Genomic DNA, 8,684 nt, shown 5'->3' on the forward strand with positions numbered 1-8,684 from the left:
GAATTCTTGGCCTGACATAATGGTATAGAAAGGAATATTTTTTACATACGCCAATATCACAGATGCCTACACAAACAAGCATGACTCTTCCCAGGACAGTGATGCTATCAATGACTTATCTGCATGGGTAGGCTTTACTCAGCCATGTAGTGCCAGACAGTTGATGGTACATAGTAGCTGCATGCAAATGAACAGTGCATTTTAATTCACGATGAGTAATTTCTTGCAGGCAGAGGGGAACATTCCCAGAACTATATGTTCACTATATATTCGGATATAGTTCACGTTCTTTTGTATCACTGGTGCCTTTGGGAGGGATTGTGCAGTGTACGACGGAAAGTTTATGAAAATTAACTGAGCGTCATTGCAATTCCACACTATGATTACATTTCAAAAAAATGCAATTAATTATCTCCCAATTCAACTTTTTATGTTTGCAAGGTACATGAACAAAACAGTTGTCTATGCTACAAAGTTGGCAATTACGAATGTCTAGTTTGGTGGACACTGCAGTAACACTCAATACTTCACTGTGAAGCTGCGCATCTGTGAGCCAGGGTTCTTCCTGCAGCTTTTGGCACAGTTGTTATCTGAACACGTAGTCTTGTGTTTGAAGATGTCTCAGCAGACAGAAAAGAAAGTGGGAGGAAAGAGAGAAATAAGGAAGAAAAGGGCACGGAAAGCTGGCTATTACAAGGTAGTGATAGAGAAGATAGGTTGCATTTCTGAAAAGTAAAAACAGCAGCTAGGATTAGGAAATAATGAACAGAACTTTAAAAGATCATATGCCAGCTGATGCTTCAGTGATTTTCTCCATAGCAATGTGTTCTGAAGATTTTAAAGGCTGAAAGGCTAGCTGGCAGTAAAGATGAGACACAGTCCACTTCAGAGAGATCTTGGCTGATTTTATACATTGGATACTGTACATTTGAAAAGCTTTTTCCACTACTAAGTTATTGTTAGTCCTGGAGTCTGCACTTTTTAAAATCTCTGCAGTAGCTTTCAAAGGAAAGTGCAGGTTGATGCTTACACTCTGTGGCAAAATCCTACTTATTCCTTCATAGTTTAGAGGTTTGATCTTTGTTCTTGGACTTCCTGTGATTAGTTTTCATATTTTGGTTTTAATGTGGTATATTGCAAGTACAATTCCAGTTATAATCAGGCTTAGCTATGCCTTGTTCATGACTAGAAAATGTCTCTGTCATCATTTCCTTCTCTGCAGAGCTTCTGGACTCTTGACTTTTCTGAGAGGACAAATAAATTTAGGACTTCTGCACAGAACCAGCTGAAAAGATATCAAAGTATAGTATAGGAATAGAACAAAGTCCTAGCCAGCTACACTGACTCCAGGCATGAGCAAGCAGAAATACGCCAACCCTGGCTGCCAACTTCAAAAAAGAAGCGTGACATTCAATCAGCTTCATCCCAAATAAATTCAGACCACTCATATAAATAAACACACCAGATCACAGTAAAGAACCTTTTGCTAAGGACGAGAAGCATAGGATAGAAAGAACCAAGATTTGACAAATTTACACTTAAGACTAGAATCCTTGGAAAAGCATATGTGGGGACTAAAGTCTCATTACTGTAAGCAATGCTACTTCTTATTATTCTTTATGTATTTTACTGGGGCTTCAGTTATGGTTCAGAATCTCCATTGAGTAAAGTCCTACAGACACAGGCAAAAGAATCATGCCTGTGTCAAAGAGCAAAACAGATAAGGTGGTGGACAGAAAGTAAAAGGCTAAATGTTCACCATGGATGCACATGTCATTTAAATGTAAAAATAACTTCTGACAGCAGAGACAATGCTGATTCCTATCACAGTGTTACATTAATTGACTTTGAATTAATTTTTGATAGATCACAACCAGTTTTTTCAAACTCTCATCATTATACAATTTACTTCAGCTTTGAATCTGATTTTAATTCTGTATCATGTTTTGCTGATCCAGTCTGGTCACGACTGAAATGCTGAATTTTAAAACTAAGATGATTCTAATTTTTTAGACTATCCCAGAATCTATTGGATCATTTGGATTTTGTTGCGTTTGTCATTATTTTTAATTGTTTTGCATTATTGAGAGTCAGCTGCAGTAACAAAGCTCTTTGATCCTTATAGGTGCTAAGCTCCTACTGATGTCAGCAGGAGATCCGTGGGATTCACACTCCTCGGGTTTCACCCTAGTCTTTATTGGGTTGACAAATATAGCCAAAGCCTGTGGGAGGAGGAAACCTTTGCAAATTTCTGCAGTCTCAAATGTTACAGCAATGACAGTCTTTAGTAATTACAGAGCTAGCTTCTCTGAAGAAGATCAAAATTAAAATTGTGGGATTGTTATAAGCTGCATAAAGTTCAAATAAATTCCTTGGTAGTATAAAATCAAACCACTCCTATCAGCCTACAATGTTAACAGATATTATCTTTAGACCATCAATCAACAGAGAGATTTCACCACAATCTAACATAAAAGATATGTAAATGTTACCTTCTGCAGTTGTTCTCTAACACATTTAGCATATTTTTTTTCACCTTGCTGATCTCTTGGAGCCAAAAAGTAATTTAACCAAACAAAATCCATTTGCTCTTAAGGAAGAGATAAAGCAGATCTCAAGGAATATAAAATAAAATATATCAGAGACAATAATAGTTGCTGGCACTAGTTAGTTTCTGTTAATTAAACGGCTAGTGTACAGAACAAACCATAAACTAAGAACCTGTTCAATGTAACAGTATCAATTTTATGCCATGATTTCTACAAGGACTTGGGTTTTCAAGACACAGCAGACTGTATCATGGAGAATTTGTGGCCTTCCATTACTTTAATTTATGTTCCTTTATTTATGTAGTTATTATTAAAAACAATAGTATCATTTTGAGGAATAAATGCAGTAACTGTGACAATAACACAGTATTCTCTCCTGTTTGGCATGACACTGGAGCTTCTTGCTTTTGCTCTTGCATGAAGCCTTAATTTCATATCACATCAAATCAACATATTGTATTTTTTCATTTTCTTGCTCTTAGTAAAAAAAAAAAAGAAAGTTAAAATTACTAATAAAACTACCACCTCAATGCAGACATTGTATGTATTACTTTCTGGAGTCAGCTTTTTGATGGAAATGGCCGTGACCAAAAGTTTGGAACATGCTGTCATGTTCTAGGATCCTGCATAATGATGCTTAATGTTCTTCAGTTTTGACAGGACATCATAGTGTGAAGAACTACTAAAAATACATTCTGCTCCTTTCACAGGCATAGGCTTCAAACAAGCTCCATTCTTGATAACTGATAATTACTGGTAACATAAACAGTCCTCAGAAAAACATTTAAACTTTTTTTTTTTAACTTTTTAAAAACTTTTTTCTTTAAAACATACTTGCTGCTATGTTCCCTGCTAAAACAGTTTCTGTTATAATAATAGATTTTTTAACATTTATCTTGGCTTTTTATAGGCAAAAACTTCCCCTTTTAGCATCTAAAAAAGCAATTTTATATTGAAATATAATAGAAATACAGACAGAGAAGGGGCTATTCACTGGTTCAGATCTCCTCAGTAGCATAACTGCTCCTCTGCTATGTTTTTCCAGATTTTATCTCCTCTAGTTTTGGAAGTCCTAGGTGACTGTTCCTTCAAGAGATTTTTCTGCAAACTGATGTATCAGAACATCAGAGAGTATTTCCCTAATTTCAGTCTGATGCATCCTTTTTGAAGTTTCATGCTTTCACTCATCATTATAGCTCCATGGAATCAATCCTCTTTCCTTGCTAAGTATGGAATTTTTCTGAGCTCAGGTCTTGCCTTTTCAAAAGTATTCATATAGTCTTTCTTCATGTATTAGTTTCTCCAGCTTCTACAAATGTTTATTGCTTTCTTTAGGTGGCCTGCATTCAAAAACCTTGCATTTTTTCTGGTAACATGAAGTGAAGAAATATTCCAAAAGTAGTGACACTAAATGCATACATGAGGGACTATGAATTTCTTAGCTATTTAGAGGCTTTTTCTACACAAGTGGAATGAGCAATTTTTGTGCTCTAGAGTATGCTGAAAACTTATTTATTGTCCACCATCACCCCAGTTTGTTTTAATCATTGCTGGGTTTTAGACTATTCCCCACTGTCACTAAATGCAGAAAGGCAGCTGGATAGAAATGAAAACATGTAAAACTGCAACAACTTTCCTTCTGTCATCAAGTCTGAAGGGTGCTACTAGAGCTGAAAAATTAATACTACTACTTTGGGACTGTGTGTGAACAGAGTACCAGATGCATTACTTCAGTGCGTTTCCATAGCTGCTTCTATCGGCCAGTGTCTGATTAAGCTCTAACTGCAGTTATTGCTGCCTTTCCCAAGATGTGTGCAGGCACATAACAGCAGATATGCCAACTCCAAAATGTCACCTTTTTTACTACTGCCATGGTACAGTGATTGCTGTCAACAACGCAAAACAAAATTTGCACTCTGTGCTCGTTGGGGTAACTGATATGCACTGCAAACTTTAATTGAAAATTAATATCTCACATCCTGAATTTCACTTTATTTACCACCCAGTATTGAATAAGTGATGTTTCTCTTCAATCCTAAGTGACAGCTTGCAAGGCACTATTTTTACGACTAAGGATCACCAATGTAAAAAAAGATTATTGGCTCAGGTCTATTGTACTTGTGTCAGAATTAGTCATCAACAAAACATGGAGACAGAAATGGAGCTACAGAATCACGTATCCAGAGAATTAGTTCTGCATCTGATCAGCTGTGTGTTCTACAGGGCTACAGAGAATATGGCGTTTAGCTATGAACAGAAATCAAATTGGACAATGTAGTTGTGCTTTTTGCCCTAAAGAATGACATTGAGGCATAGCTTTGCTTCCAGTAAAACATCAAGATGTTAATTTCAGTGTGAAGCATCTTTAAAAAGAGCAACATACAATAATCAGTGGTATACACTGAAGGGGTGTAGCTTCATCAACATAAGAAAACACGAAGAAACGGTATGAGAAGCACAGATTAAAGATAGGAAGAGAAATTATAGCAGGTAAAGGAAACTATAAAAGTATTTCCAAAATAGTTCATAGATATTGAACTTAGGAAAACTGTAGTTTCTGAATGGACTTTTTAATTCTGGATAATAGAATAAAACTATTTCAAACACAGCAATTAGAGTTGGTTAACCACAACTTTAATTTCCCAACATTGTAATAACTTCATCAGCAGAACAGGGTAACAAAGGAAGGCTAGGTTCTGGTTTTGTCAATATATTGGACTCTAGAAACTCAGTTTTGGTCATCCAGAAAGAAGCTACATATTTATACTGAATTCACTGAACAGCTTCAGGTGAAACATTTTGGTACAACATAGAAGTATGGCAAAATTAAAGTCCCCTTTCTTCAAAGTAGCTCAGTAGCTAGGGTACCCTTCCCCAGGTCACAGAAGACCACTTCCAGTTCTCAATGAACTGTCCTTGAATCATCTGTGAATTTACACTGGCCACCTTTCAGGAGAGTTATTTTCAAGCAAGGGAAGCTCAGAATCTGGTGTTTAAGTAATGTGCCTGGATTTGCTACAAACACATCACTGAAGAGATTGCAGAATAGACTGAGAACAACACATTTTTCAGTGTAACCTTTAAGCTCAGATCACCTTCCTTTTCCATGTAACATGCTGGATTGGAATAATGGAGAGGACTGAGCCCAAGTTTCCATTCCATAATGAGCAGCAACTGTTAGAAAACAGTTTGGTAGTGATAGCAATTCCTTGTGCCCCTTCTCTGGCAAGGATGCTTAGGAAAAGTCCATAGCTTCCATTACAGTGGTTTTGTTCATACTATTATACACTGAAATTAAACATGTTGAGCTGATTAAAACAAGTATCTAATTAATTTCTAGATACTTTTTCTTCCAAATTTTTTCATTTATTTATTGAGTCAAAAATATTTTTTTTACTTCTTTATTAATGACTGCTGTAGCTGTGTCAGATCTAGCCTGACATTATTTATTTGCTAATTAGTACAAAAATTCCTAATAAAGTAAATACTAATCTATCAAGATTTTAACATATCTTTGAAAGCAGCAATTTAAATGTACTCTATTGTTCTTCAAACCAGTAACATTTAATTTTTAAAAGTTCAGAAGCCAGGAACTGTAGTTAAGTAATTGTTCACTCTACCAAAAAAAAAAAAAAAAAATTATAGCTGATGGTCCCAATACTGAGAGCATGTTTTTATTCAAGTGAACATACTCTATGTCTTCAACTTAAGCTTGTCTACAAGTGTTTGGAAAACACTCTTTAAAAATGAGTTTTCATTAGCTGTTACATTTATGACTACCTATATAAGAGGTTATTACTGGGATTACTTATCTTTTCAAACAATTTAATTCCAAATTGCTGGATTTGGTTGGTTGGTTGTTGGTTTGGGTTTTTTGTTGGGTTTTTTGTGTTTGGTTTGTTTGTTTTTTTTTCCCGCGGAAGCAAAGATTTTCCCTCTACAAAGTTCCTGACTAGTATAGAAAGTGCCTGTAAAGGTACCTCTTGTGAGTATAGCTAGCCTAGTCAAATCAGCTTCAACTTCTTCCTGTATTGAGCTAAAGAACGTGGAGACTTTCTGACAAAGAGCCTTTATAGAACAATGACCTACAAGTACATGAAAAAATAACATACACACAAGGAACAAATCCTGATATTCCCCATCAGTACATGAAACCTAAACCAAGAGAACTGTTCTTATAATCCCTGCCATTGCTTTGATCTGACTCCCTGCATGGCCCCATGGGCTGGCACTGGAAATGTGGTTGGAATAAATAGCCGATGTCTGGGGCAGAGGACTGGCGGTGGTAAGGACTTGCCTTTTTGGAAGCAGCCCATATTTATGCTAGACATTAACTATTGGGTAACCACAAGCATATTTATAAAATGTACAAAACTAGCCCATAAATTCCTCCTGGAGCTGACCTGATCACTCCTGTGTACAGCACAGATTCGCTGGCTGTGTTCATTTAAAAACACGTGACCTTAAAGGCTTAATGGAGGAAGAAACGGAACAGAAGTGTGACTCTGTGAGCCATTTAGAATGAAAAACTGTAGTATTTTAAGGTGATATTAAAACTGCAAGTGAAAAGGACAAGGAATTCAAACAGAGTCTAAAGTTTTTCAAAGCTTTTTCTGGTGCTCTGACAAAAGCTACTGTAATACCAGGTTATCCCATAGTACTGAAAATTCTGAAAATAATAACAGAAGCTGTAATTTGAGAGTTCTTTGCTTTACTCCAGGAATAAAAGGGAAAGACACTTGTGAAAATCTCTTTGCTATTAAAATCTATTTTAGGATTTCTTTTTTGAAAATATCCTTCCCTGACAAGTACAACAGAAAGATGCCTGCAACACTTTGGCCAGCCCTTTGGATAAACAAAGCCTAAGCTGCCCACTTTTCAAAATATGGGGAAAAAAAAGAAAGCCTCAAGAAAATATGAAAAAAATATGACTTTTTTGGTTTTGTTTTCTTTTCTTTTTTCCTTCTTTCCAGACACAAGATGTTCTATTTTTACAGTAAATTTTCACCTGAAAAAGTCAAATGCAGAGGTACAAACTAAGATTTTATAAAGCAGAAGCCTTCAATATGGCAGAGCTAATTTGATAAAATGCCTTCTTTTTTTTTCTTAAATTGCACAGACATTTAAACAGTGACCCTGCAAGCACATGCACACTTAAGTTTGCATAGCAAACATTCTAATTGTCCTCAGTGAAATATGCTCAAATATAAACTTAGTTACATATGTAAGGGAACATTTTAGAGGAATCCATTAGTAATATCTACAGTGGCAAAAAAAATTACTTGGTTATGTCCACACAGGGTCACTCTGTCCACTTGTGCACTTCCAGGTCAGCACTCAGTGATGCAGCTGTGCTCATCTTGATCCAAGTTGCTCCCTCTGCAACTGAACTGTCCCTGAGCTGTGTTGCCCTTCCACCTTGCTTGGGCATAGCCAAGACACCTCAGTGTGCCACTGCAAGGCAGACACTTCCCGATTACTCACCAGAAGACAGTGTGGAACTTCTAGGCCAGTAGCTGTGATACTGGTAATGACTATCTTATTCTGAATCACTGTTACTTGTTAAATTGCTAAATTTTTCTTTTAAAATATTTAACAGTCCTTTGTTTAATTGAAAGTGAAAAACAATGACAAAAATGTCACATTGTGTAAGCTTTGTTCACTTTAACTCTTGGCTATCTTGACAGATTAAATTATTTGGGTCAAATTTTCTTTAGAATGAGAGGAAAAAAATCACTGAAATCAGTAAGTATTGTGTGCTCCTTCTTTGGATATAAATTTACCCTTCTTATCAAAACACTTTTGTCAATGAGGAATATACCCTGTCCTACCTATTTGCCAAGCAAGCCTTACTTAAATAATTCAGGTTTGTTACCTGAGAAGCAATAAACCTGAAAATAATGCATGAAAATACTTAGGTTAAAAAAATCCTCTAATGTGAAGATGATAAAGATGAAAAATACACTGACATTCTTATAATCAAAAGCATACAACAAGGCATTCCTGTGAGATAAATCAAAGCTTGAGTATGTGATTTTTGCAAACCTGTTCTGGAAGATTTTTGCAGCCAGTACCAGATATGTTAAGATACATACTGAATCTTCACATGTCTAGCCCAGAACTACAAAGTATCAA

The 8,684-nt window shown here is 36.0% G+C and overlaps 2 protein-coding genes across 5 annotated transcripts in view; one reads left to right on the forward strand and one right to left on the reverse strand.

Moving 5' to 3' along the window:
- LOC308065066 (uncharacterized protein) overlaps window positions 1–8,684 on the forward strand; it is a 119,756-nt gene that overhangs the window by 86,961 nt on the left and 24,111 nt on the right. The window lies entirely within an intron of this gene.
- Window positions 1–8,684, reverse strand: part of PACRG (parkin coregulated) — a 291,943-nt gene that overhangs the window by 78,707 nt on the left and 204,552 nt on the right. The window lies entirely within an intron of this gene.

This window comes from Falco punctatus (genome assembly GCF_963210335.1).
Source record: "Falco punctatus genome assembly, chromosome: 5".
In the NCBI taxonomy this organism is placed as follows: domain Eukaryota; kingdom Metazoa; phylum Chordata; class Aves; order Falconiformes; family Falconidae; genus Falco; species Falco punctatus.